General features: G+C 44.7%; 1 protein-coding gene across 14 annotated transcripts in view; it reads left to right on the top strand.

The window, feature by feature from the left end:
- Positions 1–14656, top strand: part of LOC120898584 (RIMS-binding protein 2) — a 90030-nt gene that overhangs the window by 4403 nt on the left and 70971 nt on the right. Inside the window, exon 1 of one of the 14 annotated variants that reach the window (XM_040304635.1) lies at positions 1339–2222. The exons of the other annotated variants lie outside the window; for them this stretch is intronic. The gene's annotated coding sequence lies outside the window, so the exon portion shown is untranslated. Of the gene's footprint in view, positions 1–1338; positions 2223–14656 lie in introns of those variants that run through there. 14 annotated transcript variants of the gene reach the window in all.

The raw sequence follows: 14656 nt of genomic DNA on the forward strand, positions 1-14656 counted from the left end.
TAATCGAAGCGAGCATATTTATCTGTGTGCGGGGTTGAAGGGAAAACTTGTCACATAAATCATTGGAATGAGTATGCACGTATTTTCCATTAATCGATTGCATGCAACAGGAAGAGAAGAAAGGAGGGGATGAATTCGCGGTAGACAGTTAACATAAGTATCATGCAGCAGGCGATATTGGTCGTTTTCGATGCGTCACTTAAAAGGACTAATAGGGTCTGACTAAAAAAGAACTAGACAGAGTTATAAAACATTTGCTGCTTTTTTTAATTCTGAATGACTCAGAAGCTAGCACTAATCGTTCCCATCTCCCCTTTGCATATTTTATTCTTCTCTGTGTACCATTCCAAACCATTTTGACCATTTCGGTTTAGCATCTTGTGCTGATGAGCAGTCGCTCATCAGAGAATTATTGGGTGTATGCGTAAAATGGCAAGCAAACAAGGGAAATGACGCACGCGAACAGCAACGGGGGACCGGGTCCTGCAAACTGTTTGTTCAAAACCCCAACCAGCAGTCAAAACGACCGCGAACGCCAACACTGCTAAACGCAAAAATCAATTAATACTGCTCACAAAACCAACCCGCCTTCCTCCCTCTCACACAGACACACTTACTCTCCATGCTTAACCTGCACGAGTGAGTGCGGTTGAAAACAGTTTTTGGCGATTGACACACTTGACACGAGGGGTACCTTCCGACAAGTACGGCCGGGCTAACGTACGGCTAAGCGATACACAAACAGCACCGCCACAACGCTCATTTGCACTGTCTCTAGCTCTCACTCTCTCTCTCTCTGTCACTCGCGCACTGTCTCTCACGTTTCGTCTAATGCCTCGCACTGTATGGTGTGAAAAGTTGAATGAAAAGCTTCTTACCGCAGTCGCAGGAGAGCGACATGGGAACGCACGGAACAATGTTGACCACTCAGTTTCACCGTGCGTCTCCATCGCTCGTGAGTGAACAATACAGGCACAAAGCAACATGAAGATAACTCAACGCGTAAGCTTTTTTAGTACACATGTACACACACACATACAGACAAGCATGTTGGCAGTGGTGGTGTGATGCTCTCAGCGTAACTCATTTTCTCTGTAGCTCTGTGTTCTCCATCACTCGTTCGTTCTCGTCTAACGGCAACGGGGTTGGTTGTGTGTTTGTGTGTTACACGAGTTAGATCCGCTGTATTTCATCCACACACCGACACACACACGCTCGACGAAGCGGTGTGAGTGCGGTATCGCTCGCTTCGGCAGGAAAAGCTACCCGTGTATCCGTGGCGTGTACCGATTCTGGAGCAAGGGCCACTACTATCTCTCTTACTGGCGGTTTACGATACCAGTCTAGATTTGACCTTCCATAACGCGCGAGAGAAAGCCCTCCAGCGGTATCACAATGGTTTCACCGTACGGTTTAGCAGCTGCCGTCTGCTAGTGAATGCGTTTGCAACCGGAAGGCAGAATGTTGCGGCCAGTGCTTTTCTGCCAGTGAAGTGATACGCTAAACGTCCGGAAAATCTCACCACAAACCTGTTTTCGTGTTCGATTTCCCCGTATCCGTATGCTGTTGCATCTAGGCACACATTCTTTCGATCGGCGTTGTGAGTAGTGCTGCTGTAGAAAGTGTAACTCCCCACACCGAACGCGTAGTACCCACACACCAACCTTTTGGTGCAAGTGAAGCAGCGCTGTCCATGCTGGTCTGGCATGTCCGACGGCATCGCAAAGCAAATGGAGCGCAAGTGTGGATATATGGCTTGTTGAATCGAAAACCCATCACCATACCGTGCTAAGCAGATGGTGCGCACCGTGGCCGAGGGTCGTGTGAAAAACGATATAAAATGAGAAGAAAATTCGAACGCACACACAGGTGACCATCGTAGAAACGTGCGCCATCTTGAATTTTCCCTACGTCACGTTTCCGTAGCTGGGACAGTAGAGTGACGTGGGGAAGGGCAGCGAGTAGTAGTGGGTGAGAGTTAACAGTACGAAGCAGAGGAGAGAAGGAAGGAGTGAAAGGAAAACCATCCAGGCCGTGAATGGTCAGGGCAGAACGGCCAAACTTACCTTTCAGCCCGAGCACTGCTCACGTGAGAGCTTTCCGTCGGTGCGCCTACGGAAGCAAGCGTTACGAGAGAGAGATAGAGAGTGAGAGAGATTGAAAAGGAGAGAAGGAGAGATACAGAAGGACAGACACGCACACACACGCAGTGAGTCTATTGAGTAAGTTTTGTTGCGAATCTACTAACAACAATAAAAGTATACGACACATATACACACACACACACACACTCCTTGCATGGTGACGGGTAATGTCGTACAGAAACAGCAGCAGCGCAAGCACTTATTTTCCTGTACGACACCAAGCACACTCACACATGGGGAAGTTGGGTTGTACAAGTGTGCGAGAGCATCAGCATAACTTGACTGTGTGCTACGGCATATCACTGTAAGCATCAAACCAAGCACCCGTAGAGTTTAGTTCGAATAGCGTTGGAAAATTCCATGGAGATACAAAAAACACCGATTTTAGCTCTGTGTGCGTAAGCTGGAATGACTACAAAACAGTCCAACACACGCGTCGACCATACTGGGTGCGAGGTATGCTCACCCTGAGCAGATTTTCCTTTCCAGTCCCCAAGAGCAGAACAAAAACCTCAAGAGATCAACCCTACAAAAGAGAACGAACGAGAGAGCGAGAAAAAGCAAAAAGGGAAAATTGAGAGCCATTTTGGAGGCTCTCTCCCGTCTTCGCGTGAATGTGAACAAGTTCCGGTGGGGTTGCTGTCAGTGCGGGTAAAGAAGAAATACACCAACACAACTAACAAGTTGGGTTCAGGTGAGTTGGCTCGTGGCCGGAGGTATTCCCACCGTCCCCGTACGGTCACGGTTTGGCGAATGAAATCCGGCATCCTCTTTCCGCGCTGTTTCTCCTTTGCTTTGTGGCTTTGTGGTTTTACAAGAACGACACAACCCACCCATACTGCCCCGTCCAGCGAGGGAGCAGTTTCCCTTGTTTTCCCCATTGGGGTTGTGGGAAATCGAAACGGAACAAAGTAAACAAACATTATTACAAAAAGCTGGTTTTTCTTTTGCGTAGGTCTCTCTTGCTCGTGTTTTTTTTATATTTGCTTTAGTTTACCAGTCTATTTACCCCCACCTCAATCTCGTGTTTTTTTTACACGCCCCGGGAGTGGTTTACGGGGTCCACCCGGATTTTGTGTCCAGTTTGCTCCGGTGAAGAGGTTTGCGAATTTCTTCCCGTCGTGAGGGAAGCTCTGCCTTCTTGGTTGGCGTTTATGATTATTTTTGCTTGCTCGCTGCGTCTACTTAGTTTTTGGCTGCCGTGCCTTGGCTGTGGTTAACTTTTGGCAGAAAAGGCAAGGAAAACACGGCACGGAACGATCCAACTGGTGGGTGCGCAGAGGGAAATTACTTCCGTCGGTACAGCGAAGAATTTCATCACGACCGCCACCCTAATGGCCCGGAGGGTGAACCGGTAAGCTCTAGGATCGTAATGGGTGTAACAGTAATGTTACAGCACGGTAATACGGTTTGCAAAACATTACTTTAGATTTACCCTTTGCTTCGGTTTTGGGGTTTGGTGCAAGCAACTGGTTCGGATGCCATTGCCTTCAAGCACACAGTTTATGAACCTTACCCACGGTGGTGGCGGCTACACCGTCGCTGTATGTGCTAAAATAGCACCAGAGCCAGAGAGACGGCTTCGGGCACAAGTGGGCTACCATTGGTGCTACTACCTTGAAGCAGACCGACTTAGGAAGGGGTCATGTAAATATGTCATACCAGTGTTTCCGGCCGCAACCTAATGGAACGCAATGTAGTTACTCCAGCGCGGATTATGGACTGTTGCCAATGTAGTGTTGCATTGTGAGCAAAAGTTTCTGCACAGTTACCGATTAGGCGAGGGGCACACACACTGTTCTCGATTCTTTTGGGGTCACATTAGTTCATTCACGTCATTCGTTTGTCTGATATTGTTTTTTTTTCGGAAATTTGTAACCAAGCAGACGATAAAAAATCATTTTTGTGTTACGTAATTTATGGTTATCACATAGAAGTTTAATGTTTTTTATGTACTCCAGAGTTACGTTCCTTCTCGTGACTTATTTTGGGTAGCAACTGTGGCCTGACTACGTATACGAAGCAACAAATTGTTTACCAAAAATGTGTTGAGTAAAAAGTGGTCCTTTCAGCCGAATTTCGAGCAGCGAACTATTTTATTTAGTAAACGAATGGAATACTACAATATTCCTTTTAACTACTTCACGTGAATGTGAACAAGTTCCGGTTAGTACTATTAATTAATAAACTACTTTTAGTACTAATCAGCAATCATTGGCGCTGCCACTCATCTAGAGTCGAGCCATTAATGGGCTGGAATGTTTCTATCTGAGTCTGATTTGGTGACTTTGTAAAAAATGACATTATTTGAACTGAAAACAGGCTATCCATTTGTCAACCTATGTTCAATTTCTACCCAGAAGGCTAAAATTTTTGTTTGTCGGTAGAACAATATTCATCGTCCGGATTGTATCCATTAGACAATTACGTGCTTTTTAAAATCGTTTCGATTACTTTTGCTTTGTTAGAAATGTTTCTGTTTGATCCCCACTATTAATAGCCTTGACACATGCTTCAAGTTTCCTTGGTATGCTTCAATAAAAAGCTAAATCGTTCATGAGTTATCCCAGCGATCGGCAAAGTACGGTTCGCGAATTGATTTCGAGATGCCGGTTCTTAATCGTTCATAAATTACATAGAACTTTCACACCTGTTTGCTTTGGGTTTGTCTATTTTACTGTTTACGGAAAACTCTACGAACATTTTTGTAACATTTGGCTTTTTCGGTCGCAAAGTTTGCCGACCGCTGAGCTAACCTGATCGAACCTGCCACGAATCAGCGTTTGTTTACTGTTTTTCAGGCTGGCTTAATTTAGGCTGACAATCTGAGCTTTGGCTTGTGGTTTTGTATGTAAAGTTGAACTGTTTACAGCCGTTAACTATCAAACTCTATTTAAAAAAGCTGGCTAGTATCGTTAAACCCCTTTTTTATAGAATAATATAAGCTGTAGTTGATGCAAACAATAATTTTGTGGAATGTTAGCTATATTGAAATCCAGTTTTTCGTTTGTTTGTTGATCACAACTTAATTCTACTAATAGTGGTAGCTCGGCATAAATGGTCGGTTGTCGGTTAACACTCTAAAACGATTCTACCACTATCTACCTATTGTGTTGCTTGTGTTGGCATGTGAACCGTTTTTATCGTGCGGCTAAAACCATCCCACACTTTCAAAAGCTTTTGCATTCGCTCAACAGGCCGAGTAACCGAGTACCGTCCTTGCGTGCTGCAATTAAATACTGCTGTTAACCGCTGGGCCATTTCCGCACTGCAGCTCACCAACGGCGCTACTATTATGCCAGCTCGAAAGGTCTTTCCCAAAATTGCTCTTTCTTGCGCCCCTCCATAGCTCCACGGTGATGCAGCAATAGCAGCATCAGCAATACTCGCAAATGAGAGCGAACCGTACACCGATACATTAAACCAGCCGGAACTGCTGCGCTAAGCCCAAAATGGAACGCATGCTCACTCACACAAAGCTATCGCCCATCCACTCGTTCGGGTTAGAGATTGTGTTGTGTTTTTTTTTTGTTGCAGACGTTCCAAGGCCACACTGTGAGGGCAGAAAATTTTACGGTTGATTGTATTAAGCGAAGTGCAACGCCCATTTCTATCACTTCCACGAACAGGACAGATGAAGCAGATGTGCGAGCGTCCGTTCCCCGAACCGTCAGCGTCATGTGGTTCAACCAACAGTTTGAGCTGTTGAAATAGTGTGCTAGGAGAGTGAGATTGCCATCTTGTTAAAACAAGCATGGTCCAGCCGTTTCGCTGCACCATTAACGGATAGTAAATGGGTTCGATTAAAACTTGTTTCTCGTGTCCCTCCCTATGTGTACATAGCCGCTCGGTCGATTTGTTCGGAGAGCGTCTTCAGCTGAGGTTGTAATCTGTTAAATGATGCTATAATACCGAGTTGTTTAGCGTTCTGGTAATTGGATTGTATAATTGACTGGCGGGGTTAGAGTGCATTTGTGTGGCTACCACAACCTAACACAAAAGCAAAGTTGCCATGTAGGCTCTGCGCTCCGCAAGCCCAACTGCCCGATGAATTGTGTTTTTATACAATTCATTTCGAACGTGCCGATTGCTCAACAATCTAGACAAACGACATGCTAAGAGCTCCTTGACATGGTCAGCGCCGGAGGCAATTAAAAGCTAACGAAATTGCAATGATATGCAAGCTTTTGGTGCCGCTTTTGAATAGCATCCTGGTTTGTCGGTTGGCACCACCTTTGCATCAACCACCGGCAGTTGTGTTTCCAAGTTGCTGGCCCACAAACGCTGGGGTGAATGCTAACAACCGTAATAAGCTTGTACCTGGATGCAAACACCACTGAACCATTGCTTTGGTTTCCTTTGTACCAGTGAAGCGTGATTCCTTTCAGTTTCTATTATCACACTAGAGGGGTTTGTTTTTATTTCCCTTCTTCGTTGAGCTATTTTCTGCCCGCGGTGGTATATAGTGGGCTCGAAATGCACGAAACCAAATGGAAGCATTCCCCTCGGTGGTGGAAAGGTGTAGTAGTTAAGAAGGAAAAAAGGAAACCCTCCCCTCTTCTAACACAATCAGTGTTGTGCGGTGGGAAAATGTTGTTAATTGATACTTACCGCAATGCGTGTGCCATGTTTGCACTGGTCCTTCTGCTGCTTTTACGATGCTTTCCCTTGATTCCCCGTTGATCAGCAACCTTCAGCGCTAGTAGGGATGACACAATGCTATTTTTGATGTCAGTAATACAATCTCATGAAAAAGCTCATTTTGCCTTACTGTGTTGTATATCCTGTTTTCAGAAGGATTAAAAACTATTTGCAGAGAACACATTAAAAGAAAGCACCACAAAAACGCAGTCATTTCGCCATTTCAATACCGATTTACTACCAATTCTCGGCGCAAAACGTTGGCCAGTTTGCGCACCGTTTTTTTTTTTCGAAGAAATTACGTGATCAGAGGAAAAAATCCCTCCTGTCGCTACGCGTATGCAACCACCGCCTCACACCACGGCAACAGAAACACTTCGGGACGGGAGAGAAAGGATCAGAAGCGTATAATAATCCTCAATCCTAAGCTCCTGCAAGGCACTTCGGCATTTTGCTTCGTTTGCTGGTAAAGCTTGCCTGGCGGAGCAATTTTTACACGGCCCGTCAGCATCAAAGGCAGCGACGACGCTTGTCCTCTTCGAACGCCTATCGTCGACCGCCGCACTCACACACGCGCTTACTGGCTTCCGCCCTTGCTCTTGGGAAGTGTGTGCTTCCGTTTTGGGACCGGTTGACTGAAATCGATGTGTGCGATGAATATTTCATTCGCTTCGGTGACGATTGAGCCACCCCGTGGGGCCCGTCCATGTCTACAGTGCCGCACGCTCTTGCTCTCTGTCAATCCAGACAAAACGGATCGGTTCGTTCGGGTGGAAAAAAATTGCAAACGAAGCCTACGGGTCGCAGGCACGGAATTGGCTGGTAATATTTTTATTTTTACCACCTAAAATTATTTCACTCAGGGATTGCGGCACAGCGAGCAAAGAGAATAACTCTTACAGCAGGGTGACTTTCATATAAACTAGGGCAACGTGTGCTGCAGTTGCCGCTTGAATGTTTTGTTGAGCGGAGCTGAATTTACGCTCTAATTAAACGCACGGGTTTATAGGAATTTCGACGATAAGCTAGGACCATGGTGCATTCGATGCGAGATGAATGTGTGTATTGTTTAGAAAGAAAAAAATCATACCATTATTTAAAAAAAAGAAGCTTAAATAGTATTTCCATTTACTATGCAGTTTTAAGTGGGCCAGTGCCGGAGCAATCAGTTTTGCGGAATCTTCCACTGGTTCGCGTTGATTAAAATTTTAATTAAACTCGACCGTTGATTTTTTGCGTTCCCCTTTTTGTGACCTTTCTTTTCGTACCGGGCAGGACTCCATCACATCGCTGTGCCGGTGCCATATTGGCGATATTTAATATTGTTGGGTCTTTTTTATTTTTTCTTACCTTTTTGCACACACCACTCGCGATCTGCGCTATTATTCATGTATAAATAATTAACCTCAATTTAGCGTATCGATTAAAAACACAGTATTTGTGTGAGAAGGAGTGAGAGAGTGAGAGAAAAAAGCAAGGCTTGGGGTAGTGAAATACGGTGCCGATGTTGGGATGCTTTGCATTTGTGGCTGTTTTTTCTCACAAACGAATACATTGGGCACGAAAATTAACTATGGAAAACAGGTACAACGGCGGGTGAAGCAAATGAACCTTGCAAACTCAAACGTGGGCCCCAACGTTAATTCGCTGATGATTTATTAAAATCAGTATTTAATATGCGGCTACCGGTGTGATAAAAATCACACCAGTCTGTAGCGAACGTTGCTTGAACAGCGGTCGGAACGTGAGTTTAATAAGACGAAGAAAGCAGGAATATGAGTGAGTAAAAAAGGCAAACAAGTTGTGAATAGTTTCGATTTCGATGCTTTGTTTAATTATTAAGCTTGAATTAAAAAGGGGGTTTCTCCCATACCAATATACTAGCAAGTCTTATAGAGCATTTCTTAAAGTATAAATTGATACTAGTTTTATTTTTTTATTGCTTAGTAAGATTTCTAACGAATGCATAAATAAACAGTAAATGTTGGCAAAAAACACCAAAATATGTTTTCAATTAAATAAAAGAGGTTTAAATGTTAAGTCAAGTCTATTCTCGATTCGCTATATATTAAAGCGGTATTTAAATCATAATTTAACATAACACTAACATTGAACCATTATTTCTGCATATAATTTTAAAATATTGAGTGTGAAATAATTTTTTCACTTTTCCAAGCTGACCGATTCACATACAATATGTGTTAATATAGTGAATCAAAAGTTGCATAAAATCACTCAATCATGGACCCCCAATAGAGGTTCGGTTTGCACACAATAAGCATCGAATCCAGCCATCGATGGCCTATCAATCCTGAACGACCTCCGCCTTTCCCCGTTATTTTTGCTATCCTCCACGAAGCTGTTTCGATTACACTTCAACTGAAGAAGAAACACCACCTCACACGAAAATGCATCTCATCGATCATCGATTTGAGCTTCCTTTTGAAGCGTCGCCGCTGGCGGGCAACGGTCCAAGGATGATTATGGCCTTCTTTTCAACCACCCTCCCGTTTTTCTTTCCGCTCTGAACGTGTCCAGCTTTCCGTCCGCTCAAAGAGCAAAGATTAAAACGCCTCAGGGAACTGGAGCATGAATAGAGCGCGCGCGAGCGCCCCATATCCGTGCTGATCAGTTTCTTCTTCCGTGCAGCTCGGTTAGTTGCACCATATTCAGCTTCTAGCAGCAGCAGCAGCAGCAGCAGTAGCAAGAAGGATGAAATATTTGCGTAACCATCCGCTCTCCTTCGTGAATGTCCGGGACCGGAACGGGCCCGAGATGTATCCAGTATGCTGTTCATTTTTCAAAAGTTGGACAGCAAAGCGTTTTACATAGTGACCGTAGTAGTAGCACTAAGCCGGGGGATTTGGCTAAAAAAATATTTGAAAAAATCCCCTAACGATGGTATGAAATAAATAACAACAGTGGAAAAGAAGACAAGAAAACATACACTCACATACACACACACACACACACACACACACGCCCATGTAGGCCCACACTCACGGTATTGCGGCACATCCCTTTCATCGACTAAAGTGCCGACCGTTTACGTTAATTCGTGCAACTATAAATTCCCGTCTTAAATCGGGCAAGGTTCGTCCATTTTCCCGAACCGGTTTCCCACTGGCAGGTAGGCTGAAGGTTCGGTCGAATGGAAAACAAGAGTGGTGCCAAAAATTTAGAGCTACATCAGATGAAACTGTATTTTGCCGTGGCTTAAAAAAAAGCACCGAGAATACAAGAATTCGCCCACACATACACTGCTACATCTATAAAGTATCCTGCCGAGTAGTGGGAAGGATTTTCGTTGGATTTTCGTGAGCATTCCTTTAGCCGGGCGGTAGAACAGGAAACGAAACAGCAAGGATAACGGGGGTTTATTTTTATTTCCTTTTCACACACTCGATTTCGGTGAATCATTTTCCCTTCCTTTGTATGTGTGTGTGTGTTTTCCCTGCTGTTTGGATACATTTGCTCGTGCAAGGCGTACGCTCTGCTGCAAAGCCGCCTTTGCCAAATGCCTCCCACCTTCCGGTGCAGGTTCCGGAGGAGACTGCACGGGGCTGAAAGATATATTGTATCACCGTCACATTTATTCTCCTTCTTGCCTTCGCTTGCTTGCACCACGCAAGCGAGAGGGCACGATAACACGACACCCTGTACTGGTACGAAGCCTGCGGGAAAAATCGCTACCTCGACAGCCGCGACATCGATTTTCAATCCGTTCAATGGTGTGTCGTCTTTCCGTTCCCGGTGTTGTTCGGAAAAGGACCCGAAACCCCGGAACCCGACAGTGAAGCTCGACCAACTTCGAAGCTGGATCTATATTTAGTCAATAGGGCGGGTTTTAGGAAATGATGATGGCACTGCTGGAAGGAAAATCATATCTGTGATCGTAATATGTTACCTTATGGTTATAGGACATTGCTGCGATGGTCTAATGTGAGTTGTTCTACACTTCTGTAATGGAGCGAGCCCGGTCGACTGTCCTTCTTTTCGGTTCGGTTCCGTGAATTGTGCCTCAGCAGAAGGAAACTGGTTAAGAGAGGGTATTGATGGAGCGAGAGAGAGAAAGACCATAAGAAAAGATATCGAAATGGACGAAGTGGACGATAGCCACAACATTAAATGAAAGGAAAACGCCCGCGGAAGACGGGCCAAAGATAAAGAAAGCCCGTTACGCTTTTCCATAGTCATACGTACGTTTCCCTCTACAGTGTTCTTGCGTCGAAGCAATCTGCACCTTTCCTTATGTATCTACTTCCTTTTGTTTCAAGCCTTCGACTCCCGCCAAGCGCTAGCTTTGATCTGGAACGAGCACAAAACATGGGTAAAAACTTTGGCCGCTATGCGTCGGCCATTTCGGCCGCCTACCCGCCGGCGCTTCTTCGACCTGCCCAAGGATTTGCTTTGGAGCGCAGCAGTGTGGTGGTATGGAGATGATAAATTTCTGATATATTACCAAACGTGAGCAAAATGTCTGATGCGGTTCGGTACGGTCCTTGTGTCTCCTGGTGGCTGGAACAGTTCTCCCCTCTCCACTCTCCCCTGCGCTCTCCATTCTTTGTACTCGCTCAAAGGCAAATGTGTTTCGTTTTGGTCGCGCCCCAGCACATTCCACCATGTGCCAGAGCTTGATGGTACCTTTCTCCGGAGGCCGAAAGAGGGCAAGGGCATGAGTTTGAAATGATATTCACGAACGAGCGACCGAATGCCGTCAGGTTTGCAAGAACTGTCTGTACAATTTTGTGGCTGCAGGTTTTTTTGGGGTTCTTTTGCGGCGTCCCATTATTGCAAGCCACAGCCGGAGGACCGGAGGACTAAAATAATCCAAAATGCGGAAAATGTTCTTGGAAGACGTACGCTACACATGGGCTCTGAAGACGGCTCGAGAGAAAAGCTCAATACCCCACACTCCATCGCAGCCCCCGACAACACAATAGGCTGTTCTGTATGCTGACCAGGCGACCGAGGCAAGTGCAAACGCTTCAGCTGACCCTAAAATAGACGGAACATTTTCCGGCCGCGTCTCTCGGGGGAGCAATAGGATGCTTTCTTTCCGGGGGTTCGGTTATTCTTCTTCTCCTGCTTGTTCGAAGCTGTGAAGCAAATCTTACGCCATGTTGCGGCGTGTTACCGTACCACGGACCACCACGGAAAGATGATTTTATCCACCAACATTATGGCGCTTTTAATGGTTTTGACAGCAATGGTAAAATCATCACCACCAAACACTCCTCCCTTCGGGGCGTCGGTGCGAGTGTGTGGCCGTGTGCCAAATCCATTTGTCCAGAAGGCTTTTGTTCCTTTTATTGCGCGGATGTCCTTTTCCACCCATCACCTATTACAATAATGAAAATTATGAAACACATAAACTATTCAATAAACACTGGCTATCATTTAAGAAGAGTGTAGGGGCAAGGCAGAGAGAAAGTCGATTCTTTAGGGGGAGAGAAAAGGAAGCAGATACAAGGAAAATCGGAAACGGTTGTGTTTGTAGCGTGGAACGTTTTTATTTTCTACGGATTGCTCGAATCAGACTGGTGACAGAAGAAACTTCCATGAGGGTTCGAATAACAACAAAGTTTCGATATTTTATAGTTTTAGTAAAAGAGAATAAAAAATATTGAACAGTTCTAGAATACATAACTTGATGTAAGTTCTCTATATAAGGTTAATTTGTTTAGTGTTTTATATTTCTAACAATGTTTTAATCGAGTGTACAACATTTTTCCTGAAATCATTTTTGTGTTAATACCTACTCACTCAGTTTTGAGAAAAGCTTAACTAAAACAGTAGAAAGTTAAACCACCCATACCTTGCTGTTTGTAATGGTTCACTCCTTGCCGAGTCGTCTGTGAGTCTCCGTCAAATCCATCGCTTATCCTTTAATCCAAAAGCGGCTTGATTTGAAGGGTGGACAATAAATATCAGCTCAACGTTTACATCCTTCATTTGAGAGGTTTCGATGGATTACAGCCGAAGGAAAGGTTGTATTCAACAACTGCACACTTGCAAGTGCGGCAATATTTCAAATCAAAACACTTTACTCACCGTGGGATGCCGACGCTTCCCATTTGCTTTCTAAGTAGCGAGGCTAACATCACGCTTTACCATGCCTGAAGTGCGGGATTAATGACAAATATACACTCTGTGGTGGTGGTGGTGGTATTGGTAATTAAAGTTTCCGCAATTGGAAGTGTATGTCAGGGAGGCAATGCTAGTAATAGCGTGTTATGCTTTTATCCCCACAAATCAATCGCTTTCGAACAATCACGAAATCACAGAACGTTGTCACGAACCATCGAAGCCAATCCTGGTGGTGGCCAAAATCCTTTAATCGGATGTGCTACACGCGATGCCGTCGACAACTACAGCCGTTGCAGATATCTTGCTCAACGCCTCATGCCTTCCACTTCTCCCTTGGGGTGTTGAACGTTGTGGGTAGCGCTGACAGTTTATACCATAAGCAGCGCTGTAAGTATGCAGTATGTTATAGTGCCAGCCTGTAACATAGGTTTTGCACTATCGAACACCGGTATCAATCGATCGATAACGGAAGAGCTTAAGTGCACGAAACCCCTTTGCCCGTGGTTTGGAGTGCTGCAAGCGTTGTGACAGACCCGGTAATAGCTGTTCCGTTTAAGCTGTCTTTCTAATTGCAGTAATTTGAGGAAGGAAAATGGAATCACCGTTTGTCCGAATCAAGGCACGGCCTTTGAATAATGCTCATTTTTTATTTATTCATGCGTTTTTGTTACTTGGTACGGCACGGAACAAAACTTTTTACAATTATCTTATTGCGCAATCGACAACTGAAACTATTAATGCGTTTGTACGCAAATGGGTTATTGTGAAGGCTGGATCAATTGAAACGAATACTTGCTCACTTATCTGACTGTTCACAATAAGTAGCAAAGAATTAATTATTAAGTAAAATAATAAATTGATAAGATAAATAAAATAAAATCCAATAAGATAAATTAATCGACCATTTATCAAAAGCTTTAAACCTTTCAATGTCCCAACAATTACTTAGGACACTTAAAGATATCAAGAGAGTCTTTTCCAGACATTACATGGTATTATTTCAATCCAGGCTGCTGCAGGCACACGCCATTCTCGCACTTGCATAAGTCCTGCCAAGCTATTAACCAGTTCAGGGCTACGGTCTGTAGTGCATCAATAAAACAATTCATAAAACAACTCCGGAAGTCTTCCCATGCTCCGGAAACGACTGCACTCATCTATGCCCATTACACTTTTCTAGCACGCCATCTGGTACTCCTCTCCCGTTCCCACAACCCTACCGAGTCCTATCAGGGACGGAGGAAATTGTTCAACTTTACGACAACCGTTCTGTCGGGTTGGGAGGGTGTACAGTGACCCGATAGCTCCCGGTGGATTGCGGGGAGTGGGTGGGCTGTGACTGAACGGACCAGGAACACTTTTATTTGCTCATTTTCGATCGCATAACAATCGCTACACACATCCGTATAATAGGCCACCACCGCTGTGCAAGTTTGTAGCGATACCGTGGCGTGCGCTGGCCGTTTGGGGTTTGAATTGCCGTTGAGAGAGTCGAATGGAAAACACTGTTTACGATCGCAAAGGTTTGTGATGAGAACAAATATTTGTTAAATTGTATCTGTTTCTGTTGGCGGTTGTGTTTTTGTTGTTGTTGTTTTGCAATCAATACAACCATAGCATAGGACTAATGTAATCGATAGACCGGTCGGCTTCAACAAAGTTGGAAGTGAATCGATTCCTACCCATCCACCTTCACGTATATCTTTTTTTTGCCAGTTATGTGATAAAATAGATCTGATAAGCTTCAATCAGGTCGGCGTGATCACGTAGATCGTAAACGG

The sequence above is a fragment of the Anopheles arabiensis genome, chromosome 2, assembly GCF_016920715.1.
Source record: "Anopheles arabiensis isolate DONGOLA chromosome 2, AaraD3, whole genome shotgun sequence".
Lineage (NCBI taxonomy): Eukaryota > Metazoa > Arthropoda > Insecta > Diptera > Culicidae > Anopheles > Anopheles arabiensis.